General features: G+C 40.1%; 1 protein-coding gene across 2 annotated transcripts in view; it reads left to right on the top strand.

Moving 5' to 3' along the window:
* Positions 1–14,731, top strand: part of mafa (MAF bZIP transcription factor a) — a 77,621-nt gene extending 62,890 nt beyond the window's left edge. The window contains exons 3-4 of one of the 2 annotated variants that reach the window (XR_008827209.1): positions 7,825–7,893; positions 10,281–14,731. The gene's annotated coding sequence lies outside the window, so the exon portion shown is untranslated. The remainder of the gene's footprint in view (positions 1–7,824; positions 7,894–10,280) is intronic. The other variant, XM_056372699.1, reaches the window with a different exon arrangement.
* The last annotated feature ends 209 nt before the right edge of the window (positions 14,732–14,940 follow it).

Genomic DNA, 14,940 nt, shown 5'->3' with positions numbered 1-14,940 from the left:
GTTTGAGATGACGTTGTGCAAAACAACAATTGGTGACTGTATGTCTTCTGAGGTCTTTTTTGCGAGGCATGGTTCACATCAGCAGAGGTCTCTTGTGAACACAAAATATATATATTTTTTTTTTTTGATCAGTCAAAGTAACTTTAGCCAGTATCTCCAATCTTGTTTCATTGATTGGATTCCAGGTTTAATAACTCCTGACTCCACTTGTTAATGTCATTAGCAAATGGGTTCACACACTTTTTCCAAGCTACATTGTGAATGTTTGAAAGATGTTTTCAATATGGACAAGAAAAGTACAATGATTTGTGTTTTTAGTAAAACAAGATCTAAACATATTTTTAAGAGGACTTTATACACAAATGCTGATAATCCCAAAGGCTTCATTTTTCTTTCCACTGTAATAAAAAAAATAAAAAATCGTGTTCAGGTTTTGGCCATTCTGATTACATTTACCGAAAACCATCAGGTCATTTATATCCTCAAACTTGCTAAAATGTAAGTAAAACTCCAGGCTCAAATGTGAATACTTGTGGCTTCCTGCTGACCCAGCCGTCTAGAACATGTGCCGTCAAGTTTGACCAGGGACCTTTTCCCGTCACTGCCTGCTGTCAACCGGCAGGTGGAAAGAAATGCCATTACAATTAACTATTGAAATGTGTATATGTGGACAGAATGATCGTATGTGCCATATTAGTGGCACACACAACAGTATAAAGGAAAAAGCTGTATGTAACAACAGTGTGGAGCTTCTGCGTTCAGGTTTGGGCTTTTGTTGTCCATGACATTTCTGTTAATTTTTACACAATGAAACAGGGATTCAATAATAGAAAATCTGTTCATTTGTTTTGATTTTTGATATAGATAATATTGATTTAAACACATGTTAGATGTTTTAGGGTCTCAATAATATTGACAAAAATATTTTAATGACTTGTCTTTATTATGATAATTGAGGATGAAATGAAGTGTTAAAAATAATATCTGCCAGCAGACTGGAACAAATTCTTCTCAGGCCAGTGGAAAGAGAAACTACGTTGATTCCAGAGGGGAAAATCTACCTCTGAGTTCAAAACCTTATGAAAATCTTGAAAAAAAAAAAACCCAAAACCGACTATACAGTTTCAAAGCCGAAACTGAGAAAAACGTGACTCTTTTTGCTGTCACTGTATGTCTCTCTTACACGCAACAACTATTATTTTTACTCAACTGCCTTTACTTCCGTCTCTGCAATCCTCTCCAACCCTCTCGCTCTCTCGTCTTTGGGTTTCACTGTGGAGGGCAATCGTTACGTGAGTGATGGTACCCATCAATGTAGTGCATGTGTTGTAAAACTGTCAGCCACTGACAGATTGACTGACATGGTCAGCCCTTCGATCACCGCCGCAGAGAGGGCAGGGTAAGAGGGAGAAAGATACAGAACGAAAGACATGCATGGATGGAGAGAGAGAAAAGAGAGAGCGAGGGAGAGAGAGAAAGAATGAGGGGAAACAGGTGCATTTACAAAATCATGTTTTATTTTGTTTTTTTGGTTTTTTTTCTGTAAGCACTGATCAAATCTGGCACTAAACTAAAACCATAAAATATACATGGTTGGTTTTCAAAGGAGTGCAGAGAAAGAAAAAAAAGACTGATATATTGAGAAGGAGTGTTCCTGTGTAATTTCCAACAGCTGTTGATTCAAAGGGAAAAACTTTATTTGGTCCAGATGGTCTCAGTCAGTGGCAGAATGAGAGAGCTGACTTCATTGGCTCCAGCCATGTGTTTTTCCTCCTGATAGAAATTAAAATGGTCGTTCGTTTGTCACCGCTCACTACACAGCTTAAAATGTAGCAATGAAACGTTCCTTGGCGATAATGCACCATAATTACTCAAACGCCTGTTCTTTATCTGCAGCAGAGGGAGGACAGAAGGAACATTTTCTTCAGATGAGATTTTAAAACCCAGAGAGCTTGCTCAACCCACAGCAAAAGATGAAGCACACAGTCAAAAGTATTGTTCTTTTTTTAGTCGAAGAGAGAAATAAGCCTGTCATCTTCTTGTTCAGAACCATAGAAGATGACAATCCATGTGTTAAGTGACAGTAGAGGAGAGTTTGACGGTAGCTTCTATCTCTGCCTCCAAATCAGGTGTAACATGCTGTAGCAGCACGGTGTAGCAAGTATCAGGGGGTGATAAATGTATTTATTTTACCATTCTGATGGGTATTGATCTCCTCAGCGGCTCCTCCACAAGGTACCATTATGGGATCCTGGAAGGGAAGAGAGTGGGCGGCTCTCCACCAGCAAACATCTCACACCTCACAAATGAGGTGAAAAAACACTCTGTTGCGGAGGTGTGGAAAGGTTAACAGTGGCCTCCGACTGCCAGTTAAACATAAATTCAGTCATTTATCGGAAATAAAAGTAAAGAGTATCTCAGCAGTCACCGTTGCGTAGATGAAAGACCTGAAGCATGAAAGACGTTGAGTCATGGCGGCATGAAACTGACACAGAGCAAAAAATATATCCACATGCTGGTTTTTTAAAGCTGTGCTGCACATCCAGAGTCACACATGAGTGGGCTGGAGAGGTATGGGCAGGTACAACTAACATGTAGATGTGACCTGTGGTTGTTTGACTCAGACATCCACTACAACACCCTATTCCTTGTAGCACACCACATCAGCCATGAGTGCTCAGTGAATCATGCAAGGAGATATTCTCAATGTTTGATTGTGACTGGGCCAAACTCGGCCGCCGACTGAGGCCAGTCATAATGTATCGTGAGAAATACCACAGGCACTTGCCTTACAGCTCAGTCTCACTTCTGTGTTTCTCTTTTGATCTCCGCCTCTTTGTCAGCCTCCCTCAACCTTTCTGTGTTTAAACGGTGACAGGTGATTCATTGAGATTTTTTTGATGCCTACTGAAAATGTCAGCTGCCTTGGTTGTACCTGCTTCTTGTCTTTTACATAGCAAACCTGTTTACTTTTTAAATTTAAGATCATATGATCATATTTATATATTAATATAATGAACTGCAGAAAAGACATTTACATTTATCGTTTCCATCATTATTTAATGAAACAAAGAAAAACTATTTCAATTTTAATGAAAAATATGTTTCTAATAGATGATACCACTTAAAGAGGGAAGAATTAAGTCATGTACAATGTTGAATTTACCACATGTAAACATCTCAAAGATGATTAAGAGAAATGAGAGGTGACTGAGCTAAATTTCAAGTGTCATAGCAAAGGGTCTGAAATGTGATATTTCAGTTTTTCCTTTTTAATACATTCACAGACATTTCTAAAATTCAGTTTTGTCTTTGTCAGTGTGGGGTATTGAGTGTAGACTGATATGGAAAATTTAATTTAAACAATTATATCATAAGGCTGCAACATAACAAAATGTGAAATGAATGGAGGGGTCTTAAAAACTTTCTGAATGCACTGTACAATAAAACAAAGGAAAATGTAAATGTTCTCTAATTTGGAAAGAAATAGAATCTCATGTCTCTCTCAGACAACTTTTTTTTAACAGTAGATTCATTTCCATAATCATGCCGAATATATTTTTTTTTAACTGAACTGAAAGGAAGGAAAGAAATGTAATAAAAGCAGTTTTTCTTACATACTGCGTTTTATCATAACTTGAAAAAGTATTTGTGAAAATTAATTAAACATTGCTTTTATGTCATGACATACAAAAACTGTGCAGAATAAAATGAAAATAGGGGAACTGCAGCTCAGTTTGTGCTGAAATATATATATATATAAAAAAAGAAACATTAAAGCACAACCACAAAAAGGACAAAATGTATTCGGCTGTGCAGACGTTGCTAAACGGCAGCAGATTGTGAAACACTAAATGAGCGCAGTGCCGCTCTCATTGTGGCTTCGTCTATAAACATAGGATCTGATTGAGTAATCTGTGTCTCTACTATGTTCCTCTTAAACAGTAAATTTACCCTGATGAACTGGAGAGAGTTCTCCAGAAAAACTTGTAAAAGAGATAAGAGCTGAGTACTCCTTGACTCACTACTAATATTAATGGGGAATTTCCACAACAGTTGTAAAGGTGGACCTCTAAAGTCCATCATGATAACTAATATCTCAATCAATCAGTTAAATTTTTGGGTCATGTGCTTCAGTTTGAGGTGAAAAGAAGCATAGTGACCTAAAAGGATGATGACTAACAGAGAGTCAGTCAGGCAAACTACAGCGCACTGCTCCCTGCAGCGTGGGCCATGCTCGATTTGACCTCATGGACTACAAAACTGTGCTGTGTGACACAACCATACAGACACTTTTCACCTCTCTCAGTAACTGGGGACATTAACGGCACAACATACACAATGTGCATTTATGTGTCTATGTCTGTGTGAGCTCTGAACTACAGTGATGGAGGTGATTTAGAGAGAGTCTCTCATTCAGTAAAAAGATCAGAGGAAGGGCTTCTGGAATTTTCCACACATCAAATCATCTGCTTAAATAACCAGCGTTTTGTTCAGCCTGGAGAAAAATAAATGGAAATAACAGCAGTAGTTTCTGTATGCAAAAATGTAAAAAAAAAATTCATGTGCTCATTTTTTTTTTTAACATTTTTTTTCTCTTGCTCTGCATATGCTGAAGCTTGTGTGCATGCATGTAGTCTGTGTGTGTGTGTGTGTATGTGTGTGTGAATGTGTGTGTGTGTGTGTGTGTGTGTGTGTGTGTGTGTGTGCATGTGCATAGCTAACTGAGACAGAGTCAGTGAGACAAATAGAGTAGAGAGAGGCTATTGGCAGATGAACCACAAGCATTTGCATCTCAAGTGTGTCAGAACATACGGGACAGTCCCATGGCTGAGAGCCTTTGTGCTTTTATGCCCTATCTTATATATATATACACGTGCAGTATTACGGACATGCTGTTGTGATATACCCGCATTAATGAAACACCTGTGCGAGGCATGGAATGGGGTGGTTAGAAAATGTATCGTCTCGGTTCTGTAAACTAAGAAAATATATAACATTTCAGCGAGCTTACGTTGCTCAAACAGGCTCAATTTAAGTCCTGTCTCAATGCAACACACTTCTTTTTATTTTTTTCCATGATGTTACTTGATGTTATCTGTTTTCCTCTTCCAGTAACATTGCATTAGATTTCCAATATTCATGGTGTGTTTTTCCATCTTTCACAGATCAAGACTTCATGGGCTTTTTAGATGAAAAATTATCAATACAAGATGAAGCATCAGCAAAAAAAAGCTATGACACATTGCCAACATGCTCTTGTTCCCAGTGCCAGCATCAATAATTCAGCCACTAGCTCATAACTTTATTTTCAATGCATAATTGAGGCCAACCAATGTTTCCTTCAGCCAGTTATATGTCAAGCAATTTTTAAACAATAAGAGGAGCAGTCCATTAAGCTTTTAACATCTTCTCTTTCTCATACGCCAGTAGTATGGGCAGCGGCACCTGTTTCTCTCTCTATGTGCTTTGTACTCAGTAGGGTGAGAGGTTGGGGGGGGGGGGGGGGGGGGTTTCGGGTTGCTTCTCACTACAATTCTGCAAAGCATGAAAGTCTTAAGATGATAACTGTGGGATAGATGTGGTGAGTAAATGAAAATATGTAGACTCCACATTTAAACAGTGTGGTTTGGAAAGGAAGGGGGTCTTTGGGTGAGGTGAGGTTTCTGTACCTGCGTTTGTGTTTGTGCTTACTTGTGCAGTGCATGCGTGTGTGTCTGTGTGTGTGTGCGTGTGTGTGTATATGTAACTCACTGTTTGTCTAATTGATTTTTATCAAAGTAATTTTGTAGATGTTTAAACTGCCTGTATATTTACGTATAAATCTTATTTCAGAATGTCCAGCGACTCATTATATGACCTGAATACATTTCCCATTTGTTTTGTACTACTGCTTCATAAATATTGATTTACTATTTTAATTACATGTTAATCTCAAAACACATAGGTGCCAGGGTTATGACTCTCTCAAGTCATACTGCAAATTTCCTGTTTGCAAATATTTATTGAGGATGGCATCCTGAGAGGGCTGTAAAAGTGAATAGCAATCATTAAGCAAAGACTAGCTGTCTACAATATCTGCACAAGTGTCAATATCAGCAACACAGGTTGACCCAGCTACTAATCAATTACTTTTGTCCCCCACAGACTATAATTATCCAGACAAACACACAAAAGGAAAGAGTTATGAAAAATATTGTTGAGTGAAAAGACACACAGACACAACAAATCAGTGCTGTGTCTTTTAAAGCCGTCCTCAATGTTGAATCAATTTTTCATCTTTTGAAAGGTTATGTAACTTCCCAGATGGTCAAGAGTTTTTCTCTATTTAGCCAACTGAAAAATGATTCCTGGTCCTCGTTAACAAAACATTTAATTATCATATCAAAAAAATAAATGGAAAAGGTGATGTTTTAAAACTTTTTATTAATTCTGGCTGATTTAATGCCAAATATTTCAGTGGCTGGATGAACCCTAAGACTTTCTGCTGATTTATAAATCAGTCTCAGCCTAAATGCTTCACCAGAAGTTTGGGATCAATAGGTTATGTGAATATCTTATGATCTCCTTTCATAAGGGCCAATCTGAGGTTGAGGTGAACACCTGGGTTCTAAATTGACAGACTGTTTTATGGGAAGAAAAATATCAAAATTTGTGATTGGCCAGTGAATTGAGATAACCACTATCTACAAATAGCTCTTGTGAACTCCTTGCTATCACCGTAGGAAATTATTTGCCAAACTGATTGCTTTGTGAGGCGGAACGTACCAATGCACCAGAGGGAATTTTTCAGACTTTGCAGGAAATGGAGCCCAAGAGTGTTAAAATGAGGGTAAATAATGAAGCACATCACTGGAGCTATTTTCTTCTTTCTGCAGATTGCTTTATCTCCCGTTGGCATTAGAAAATGTCATCATAACTAATTTGACACCAGTGTATTAATAAAGGATCATACACTTACTATCGAATCTGGTTACTAACTATAAAAGGTAACTGGAAAAGTTTTTTTTCGGAAATATATTCTGTTCTTCACACATGGGTCTTTTCATGTAACCTGTAAACAGTGGTTCCACGGTGACCCCACTAAAGTGTGAATAGGTATGTCCAGAGAAAGCCAAAAGAGTTCTTGGGGATCTCGTCAAAGCCAGGGACACCTGAGATTCTGCAGGTGACTGGATTGGTTATTTTCTTCTCTTTGGTTGAAGTTGTCCATCATCACCGAGTGACTCTGTACTCATACTTCAATATAAACCCATTCAAAACGCATTTAGTTATTCTGTATGTTCACATCACAAAAGCAACAAAACACTTAAAAAAGTTGGTGCGCACACTAAAATTGCACAGTTTTTGTGTGGGTAGAGGGGAAACAGCTCGGAATAAATAAAAATAAAACAAATAAGCAAACACTTTAAAAATGAAATGTACGGTACTATTCCTGCACTGCACTCAAGGACTATCTGCACATCTCTCATTCATAGTTTGTATAAAGCACAGTATTTTGATTTCTTGTATACTATCAGTGAAACCATAATATACAGCACTGAAACCTAATTCTAGTCTTTGTTCAAAATGAAAACCTGCAGACTCTTGGACCTTCTCTGCACTCGCGGATATACAACAGCAATGAACCCTAAGAGTTCAGCATGAATTCCTCCCCCTCCTCTCGTTCAGTACTGCCCCCTCCCTTTCTCTTGCTCTTGCTTTCTCACTCTCATTCTAAATCCTTCCATCACAAAGATATATTGAAACTGAGAATGCATTAGGATGATTGGGAAGCTAAAAAATTAAATAGTGTCTTTTTTCTTTTTCTTTTTTTTTTCACAGGGGAAAGCTGTAAATGAGGAGCAGTAAACAACCTAATTTTAATCTCATCTGGCCTAAACAAAATGGACAGTGTGTAAAATATTTACTTTAGATAAGAGTGTGAAGGAGTGTGTGTGTGTGTATGTGTGTGTGTGTTTGGGAATAATCCATGCAGTATGTAGTGTTGCATGGTTTGTTCCTGAGATCAAGGTTGCTGGTTTAATTGAGCCTGCACTGGACCCAGGGCTGAGAGAGAAGGAAGAGGAGCATCGATAAACTATGAAATGGTTCCAATATGGCCAATCGATGAGGCTTTGTGAGCAGCTCCCTCGGGGCTTTGATTTTCCTCTCAAACAACAATCCAGGATCTCCGCTCTTCAAAGGCAGACTCCATCTTTGCTGTTATTGTTGTTGTTGTTTCCCCCATGTTTGAGTGATGTCACCGAGGTCGATTTTATCCGTGTCCATAAAGGCTCTCCCACACTTGAATCACCCGGGAGATGGCTTCTGTTGGTCTGTGCGATGGTAACAACAACCAATAAAGGTCAATCTCCCGTGGTAATGGCCAATTGGGTTTGTTCCCGTTATTGGTCCTCTGAGCTGTGGTCAACAGATGGAGAGCTGGCATCACTGACACAAGTTACACTCCAACCTTAAGGAGGCTCAGCCCTGCCTCCAGGTGCTGCGGTGCGATTCCACTCTCTCTCTCTCTCTCCCCCCCTCAGCTTGTGTTGGCCTGTACATCACTCCATCATGTGAAGCTCCGGTATAAGGCCCCGGTTGCAGTAGCATCACAGGAGCGCTGTCAGTGAGGGCTAACCGTCTAACCATTTCATCTAATTGCCTCATTAATGATTCACTGGTGTTAGGCTGCTCTAGCACTTCGCTGTGGGGAGCAAATTGTTCTGATTGGTTTGCCTCTGTCAATTATTGATGAGGCAGTGATCTGAAGTGCTAACACCTGGCTTTGGAGGTCCAAATGGCCCTGCATTCCCATCACATACTCTGTTATCACACACCCTGGGACCACATTCAGTCTTGAAGGGCTTGAGTCTTGACTGTTGCTGTTCTCTGAGAGTGGATGTAGCATGCCCCAGGGCAATGGCTGTGATCTCAGTTGTAAGAATATTAGCTCATAGAAACATGGCTCACTGCACAAAAGGTGGACAAAACAGGGACATATAGCTCGCAGTGATTTGTGCCGTAAGTAGCGGAGGGCAAACACAGACGGAGAGGGTCAGCTGACACCGTATGGGTCGCGCGTGTGACGATACCACAAGTAACAGTGATATTTCAAGTAATTGTTTATAATTCTTTTGTAACAGTAGGAATGTAATTATAGCGTTGACTGCATTACATCATCAGTCTGCACATGTTGTCCCATAGCTCTATCCACATCTTCTGCAATACTAAAATTGTCGGTGATTCTCAGCAGGGGATACGTAGAGAGATCAAAATAAGTTGGCTGACATGAAAAAACCATAAATTATGATTATAACAATATCCGCTTCATCTAATTAATAGTGTTAAAGACGTGGGAAATCAATTCATTTCGAACATAGCAGGTGGTGATGATGAAGATTTAAACTTATGTTATGGGGCTGGCAACCAATGTAGTGAGTAAATACGTGAATAAAACATCTATGTGAGACTAAGATGATAATTTCAGATTTTACAGGTGTGAGTGGCGCTGTAACGAGATGCAATGCAACGTCAATACTTGCTTTGTTTATGGCGAGTTATAATGGGTGCAGGCAAGGCCCCTTTACAGTAGGGTCATGCAACTGGATCTCCATTAGACAGTAGCTGATTTCCACTATAGACTGTGCGTATAATGTCCCGTCGACAAAGTGCTCCTTCTGGCTACATGACTCATTCTTACTCAGCGCACAAGCTGCTAAGGCGCCTCACCAAACTTTGTGTGTTTCAAGACAAAAAAGCAGGAGAAAGAACAGTGTTTTTGTGCCTTGATGGAGTAAAACATGAAAAGATTGATTAACGTAAAAGAGATGCAGACAGGGAGGAGACTCACCCACACTGTTTGTGAATTTGCTCGTCTCTCCTTGGCCTTAATTGAAGCTGATTAAAGAGTCACCCCCCACGCTGACGCCACTGTCACTCTGAATCTCAGCCAAGTGGGCTTGCCACGTACACTCACAGGGTGGTCACTCTGCCTTTGTTTTTACACTGGCAACAGTGACAGCAGAGTCCTCCCCACCTCCCCCACCCCCCAAATACTGTGACTGTGACTCACTGTGTGTCACCATAAACCCTGGATGGAGGGGTACAGAGACAAGGGCCCTGTGTAGCTCACAATGTGGACTTCACTCACTGTCTAACAGTGCACGTTATGTGTGTGTATGCATGCATGAATGCGTGACACTAAAGTGTGTGAGAGAATTGTGATATGACTCTAACTTTAATGACTTTCTTTTTTTCTTTTTCTCTCTTCTTGTCTACCCCACCCCCACCAACAGATAACCTAGCGGCTGAGCAGTGATGACATCAGAGCGGCTGACCAATCGCACGAAGGCACCTACAAAGCACAACATTCAAAAATGACTTCACTGAAGAACAAAAGACAAGACCCGCTAAAATCCCTGAAAATCCCGACAGTGAAATTCTTGAAAGCCTCTTACTACTCCTGTTTCCCTCCCTGATATTTTACCTCCAGCTTTTTTCTACAAAATTTAAAAAAAGAAAAAGGAAAAAAAAAAGACTCATACTCATGAGATGGTTGACAACGCAAGACAGTGGAAGGACTATTTTCTCTTTGGTGGGAAGATCACTGATGCATGCTTCTGTAAATAGATCATAATAAAATCCTATTCTTATTCCTAATATAGGAAGCATACCAAGTCGTTCTCACCAACTTCATAAACCTTCATGACTGTGGATAGAGTACTCATGGTTCAATATTTTCCATATGAAGTCAGAATTCTTCTTACCTCCTCAGAAACCATGTAATTATCATTTCCCATATCATTTCTCTCCTCTTTGGAGTTAGTTGGACTGTAAAAATTGTACTTCCTATTCTTCTTATTCTCTTTACAAAATGGCCTAGTCTTCCACTCCAATATCCACACTAGTACATGTAAATAGAGATGAATGAAGACAACAGCATGGAAAAGACTATAGTGTATATTTACCACTCCCCTAGTAGATCACAGGTCTCAGTATGAGGATATTTCAGACAAGCTTTGTAAAAGTTTAAAACACGTGAACTTGTTTTCTGATAGTTAAAGACATAGTCCGCGGTATCTGGACATTTTCCTATGTATTTGAATAGATGCATAAAGGCAGTAGCTATAAGTAACGTTATTATTTGCAAGGATTATAAGGCAGCAATTCTTTTGGTGTCATCAATCTGGAAACAAAATGGTCAAGCTGAAGAGGAAAAGCAGGCAATTCACCCAAGCCATGAGTCCACCTTGGCACTTATAAAAATCTTAAATGTTTAAAATATTAATTTTTTATCATTATTTACTAATTTCTTCCAGTGTCTACCTTATTCTTTTCCATTGCAATAATTTCCCTCCCCCTCTCCATGTTTGGGTTGGGACTACTGAAGCTGTCAGTTTTTTTTCTTCTTTGAATGGTTTTGAATGGTGCTCTGATCCTGAGCCTACACATGGGGGGAAAAGAACACCTCATTGATTGCAATGTAGACATGAGGACTCTGACCTCTGTCTCCTGTGGACTATGAAGATAACCAAATGGACTGACAGATAATATGCCAAGCCAATGAACAGACAACCTCAAAAGGTTACCACCACCCCCCTGTCCCACCACTCCACCCCTCACTGGTGAAGACACAAAAAACCATTGCATGGACAACAGGGAAAATACTAGTTTGTTGAACACCTCATCTCTATCATTGTGCATCCTCTACCTCTCAGTGTGTATTGTGCATCGAGGAATCCATGACTTTTCAGTGACCCCTCTACTGTCCGCACAGTAGAGGGGTCACACAGAGGAGAGTGTCGCTTAGCGTCGAATGCTACCGGTGGACGCACATGGCAATGGGGAAGACAAAACAAATACTTGCTCACTTTGACTCAAACACTCACTCATACAAGCGCATGCCTGCAGATGCACAATCATGCACAGCGCCACTCGAATAAGTTGCTGTATATATGTACAGTGTATCCACTATGTATAGTCCCAGATGCTGTACTTTGCATGTTGACTTGTAGATGGAACGTGACCATTATTCATAGAAGAGATCGTGCAGTTAGGCCTAGTCCGTGGATTGACTCTCTAAACCAATGCAAGCTCTTTGTCAACTTTACATCTCCCTACTTTGTTTTCAGAAAATGTACACTAACATGGCTGAAATAGTTTTACCGCTCCCGATCCTCTTGTGAAAGGTCCTCGCCAGCCAAACAGCATTGCTGATGGGGTTTTAAACTCTTTGAAGGGACACATAACCTCACGTTTGATGTCAGACAGAACCTGGCCACAGTGAGAGCGGGTAGGAGAAGAGAAGATGGAAGGCAAACTGGGGCGCTCCAATTAAGTGGCAGCGGACAAAGTGGCATGTGGCATCCTGCCAGCAACTGTCTATTCATCCTATGTCAAAGGGATTTTCACATCTCAATGAGTCTACGCACTGCCAGAGAAGTCCGAGAGCAGAGCAGAGGAGAGCAGAAAAAGGCTCAGGAGAAGGGATCGGAGACAAAGAGAGCAGATTTTCACCCAAAAGTTAAGGTACCGAGCTTATGTTCAGGTAATCCCCTGGTCTGTCCTCATATAGAATATTCTTCTCTTGGAGAGTTCAATGACCCCTTGACCTCAAACTGTTAAACCATCATGCAGCTCTCTGGGCTGCCATGACCTCACGTCCTGTCTGAGGTTAACTTTGAGTTAATGAGCATGGCCCTCAGCTCAACCAGATGTTCAGCCCTGTGGTTAAATACCTGTTAGCGCAGTGATTCTTTAGCGCCTGCCCACTACAGCTGTACTCCTTCTGCACACAGCTACACTAACAACAAGTGATAAATTATGTTCACAGATGGAATTTCAACTTCACACTCTGTATAACAAGGATGTTTCCTTTTTAACTTAATATAATTAAAGTTGCATTGAAATCTAATCAGCGCACACTATTTACCAAGGAAATCTGTCATTTTACCAGAATACAAGTGGTTACCTATTCTGTTGCCCGCTTGTGCATTCATATTAACAAACTGTCTTAAATCAAATACTGTCAAAGCACACTGAACCACATGAGTGTATTTACAGTCAACATGTAAACAAACTTGAAATTAAGACTTATGACTTACAGGTGATTAGTTAAAGAAGATTTAAAATACAGGAAGGATGAAGATGTCACTCAAACATGAGATGCTGCATGTGGTAAGAAACAAGACATCGAGCAAGTGTTGATCTTCTCTGAGCCTCAAGGCTTTCCACTTTCTTAGAAGTGAAACAAAGCCCCACTTCTGCGCAGCTGCAGGCAATCTGTGGCAGGCTGTTTTTTCATATGCTCCTGAATGCAAGTAGTACGGTGAGTGTGCTTTTATCTGGCAGTGACCCTGACCAGGACTAGGACATGTACGTAAACATACACAGATGTACATGTTCATATACAAAATGTGTGAAAGTTAACACAGACGCATAGAGGCACATCCCTGCTTGCTCTCTCTCACACACACACACACATATATATATATACACACACCATGCTAATCTAAACAGCAAGGCTGTATGTAAACAGATCGTCGACATAATGGGATTGTTCAGTGTGCAAACAATAAGCTGTTAGCGTAATCACAGGTCAAAGATATATTACCCAGAGGGCCACGCTGTAGGTATATTAACATGATGGATATGTGGGAGAGAGGAGGGGGCAGGGATATGAAGGATATAGAGCTCTACCGATTCAGATTTACCCCCTGTTGGGCCCCGTCCGCTGCCTTTCTCTCCTCTACCTCCCTCGTATTGGCCCCATTTAATCAGCCTTCCTCCTTCTCTTCTTGTGCCTTCCTCCATTTGCCTACCTCTTTCTTAGATACAAGGTTCCTCCCTTTTTTTTTTTTTTTTTTTAACCATGTCTCCCCTCTAATACCACAGTCCTGCCTTTTTCTACCTTCATTCTTCCCATCCTCCTTCGATTTTCCTCTTGTTCTGGATAGATATAATCTGGTTCAACAAAGTTATAGACATAATCTCGTTCAAAAAAGTTCTGTGGTCAGTGTAGTTGCAGGATAAAGCAGCTCAAAAATCTTGTCTCTGGATTAAGTAAAGAAGGGTTTGAGTGATAATGGGCCATTGAGGTGCTTTATCCATGCCTGATACATTAACAAGAGGAGGGAAGGAGCAGGGAAGAGAAAAGAAAGACAGCCTTTTGTAGCATCACTTTCGAGATATAGGGGAGACCGGGGATGGTTGTAACACTTTTAGACTCAGCTCCTATAACTTGCAGAATGTTTGCGGTAGGGTACTCAGATTTTGATACAAAGTACCCTCATTTGTCTACTACAAATAGCAATGTTTTTAACTTCTCCAACTATATCACAGAATTCATTATTTGATGTCAAATGCAAGGAGTGCCATTGTTACAACCTACCCCACTACCAGGGTATGTTGTAACACAACCTGGGGTAAATTGTAACAGCAAGATTGAAGAACTAAAAACTGAGACTACACCACAAAATATGCATCTATATAAGTTTATTGTGCATGTGCCAACACTAAAGCATCTTCCTGTGCTTCACTAAGAACAAAAATAACTCATCACTGATGGCTAAATGAAGAACAGTGTCAGTGTTAACATTAAAAGAGCTTTTTAAAAGAACATATCCTGATAATAGCTATGAATGTTACACATACAAATGGAAACCTTCAGCAGGAGGTCAGAAGTAGCTCATAATCCATGTAAAATTACAGGAAGACGTTTGACAATTAGTAAAACAACAAACATGCATACTGTGTCTGTCTTAAATGATAAAACATGAACTTGAGTGTGTGTATCTGTGTGTGTTATCCATCTAATCAGAGTGATCAGAGTCACAGTGGTGACAGATGTATGTGGGTTTTCCAGGGGTGCAGTTTTCGTGGGCCCAGAACTTGCAATTTACACATCTGATCCACTTTTCTTTGGGTTTGGAATTTCCAAAGGGCTCCATGCACACA

The sequence above is a fragment of the Seriola aureovittata genome, chromosome 1 (genome assembly GCF_021018895.1).
Source record: "Seriola aureovittata isolate HTS-2021-v1 ecotype China chromosome 1, ASM2101889v1, whole genome shotgun sequence".
NCBI classification, from domain to species: domain Eukaryota; kingdom Metazoa; phylum Chordata; class Actinopteri; order Carangiformes; family Carangidae; genus Seriola; species Seriola aureovittata.
Note: the sequence above shows the minus strand (reverse complement) of the source record. Positions and strands in the feature narration are given on the sequence as shown.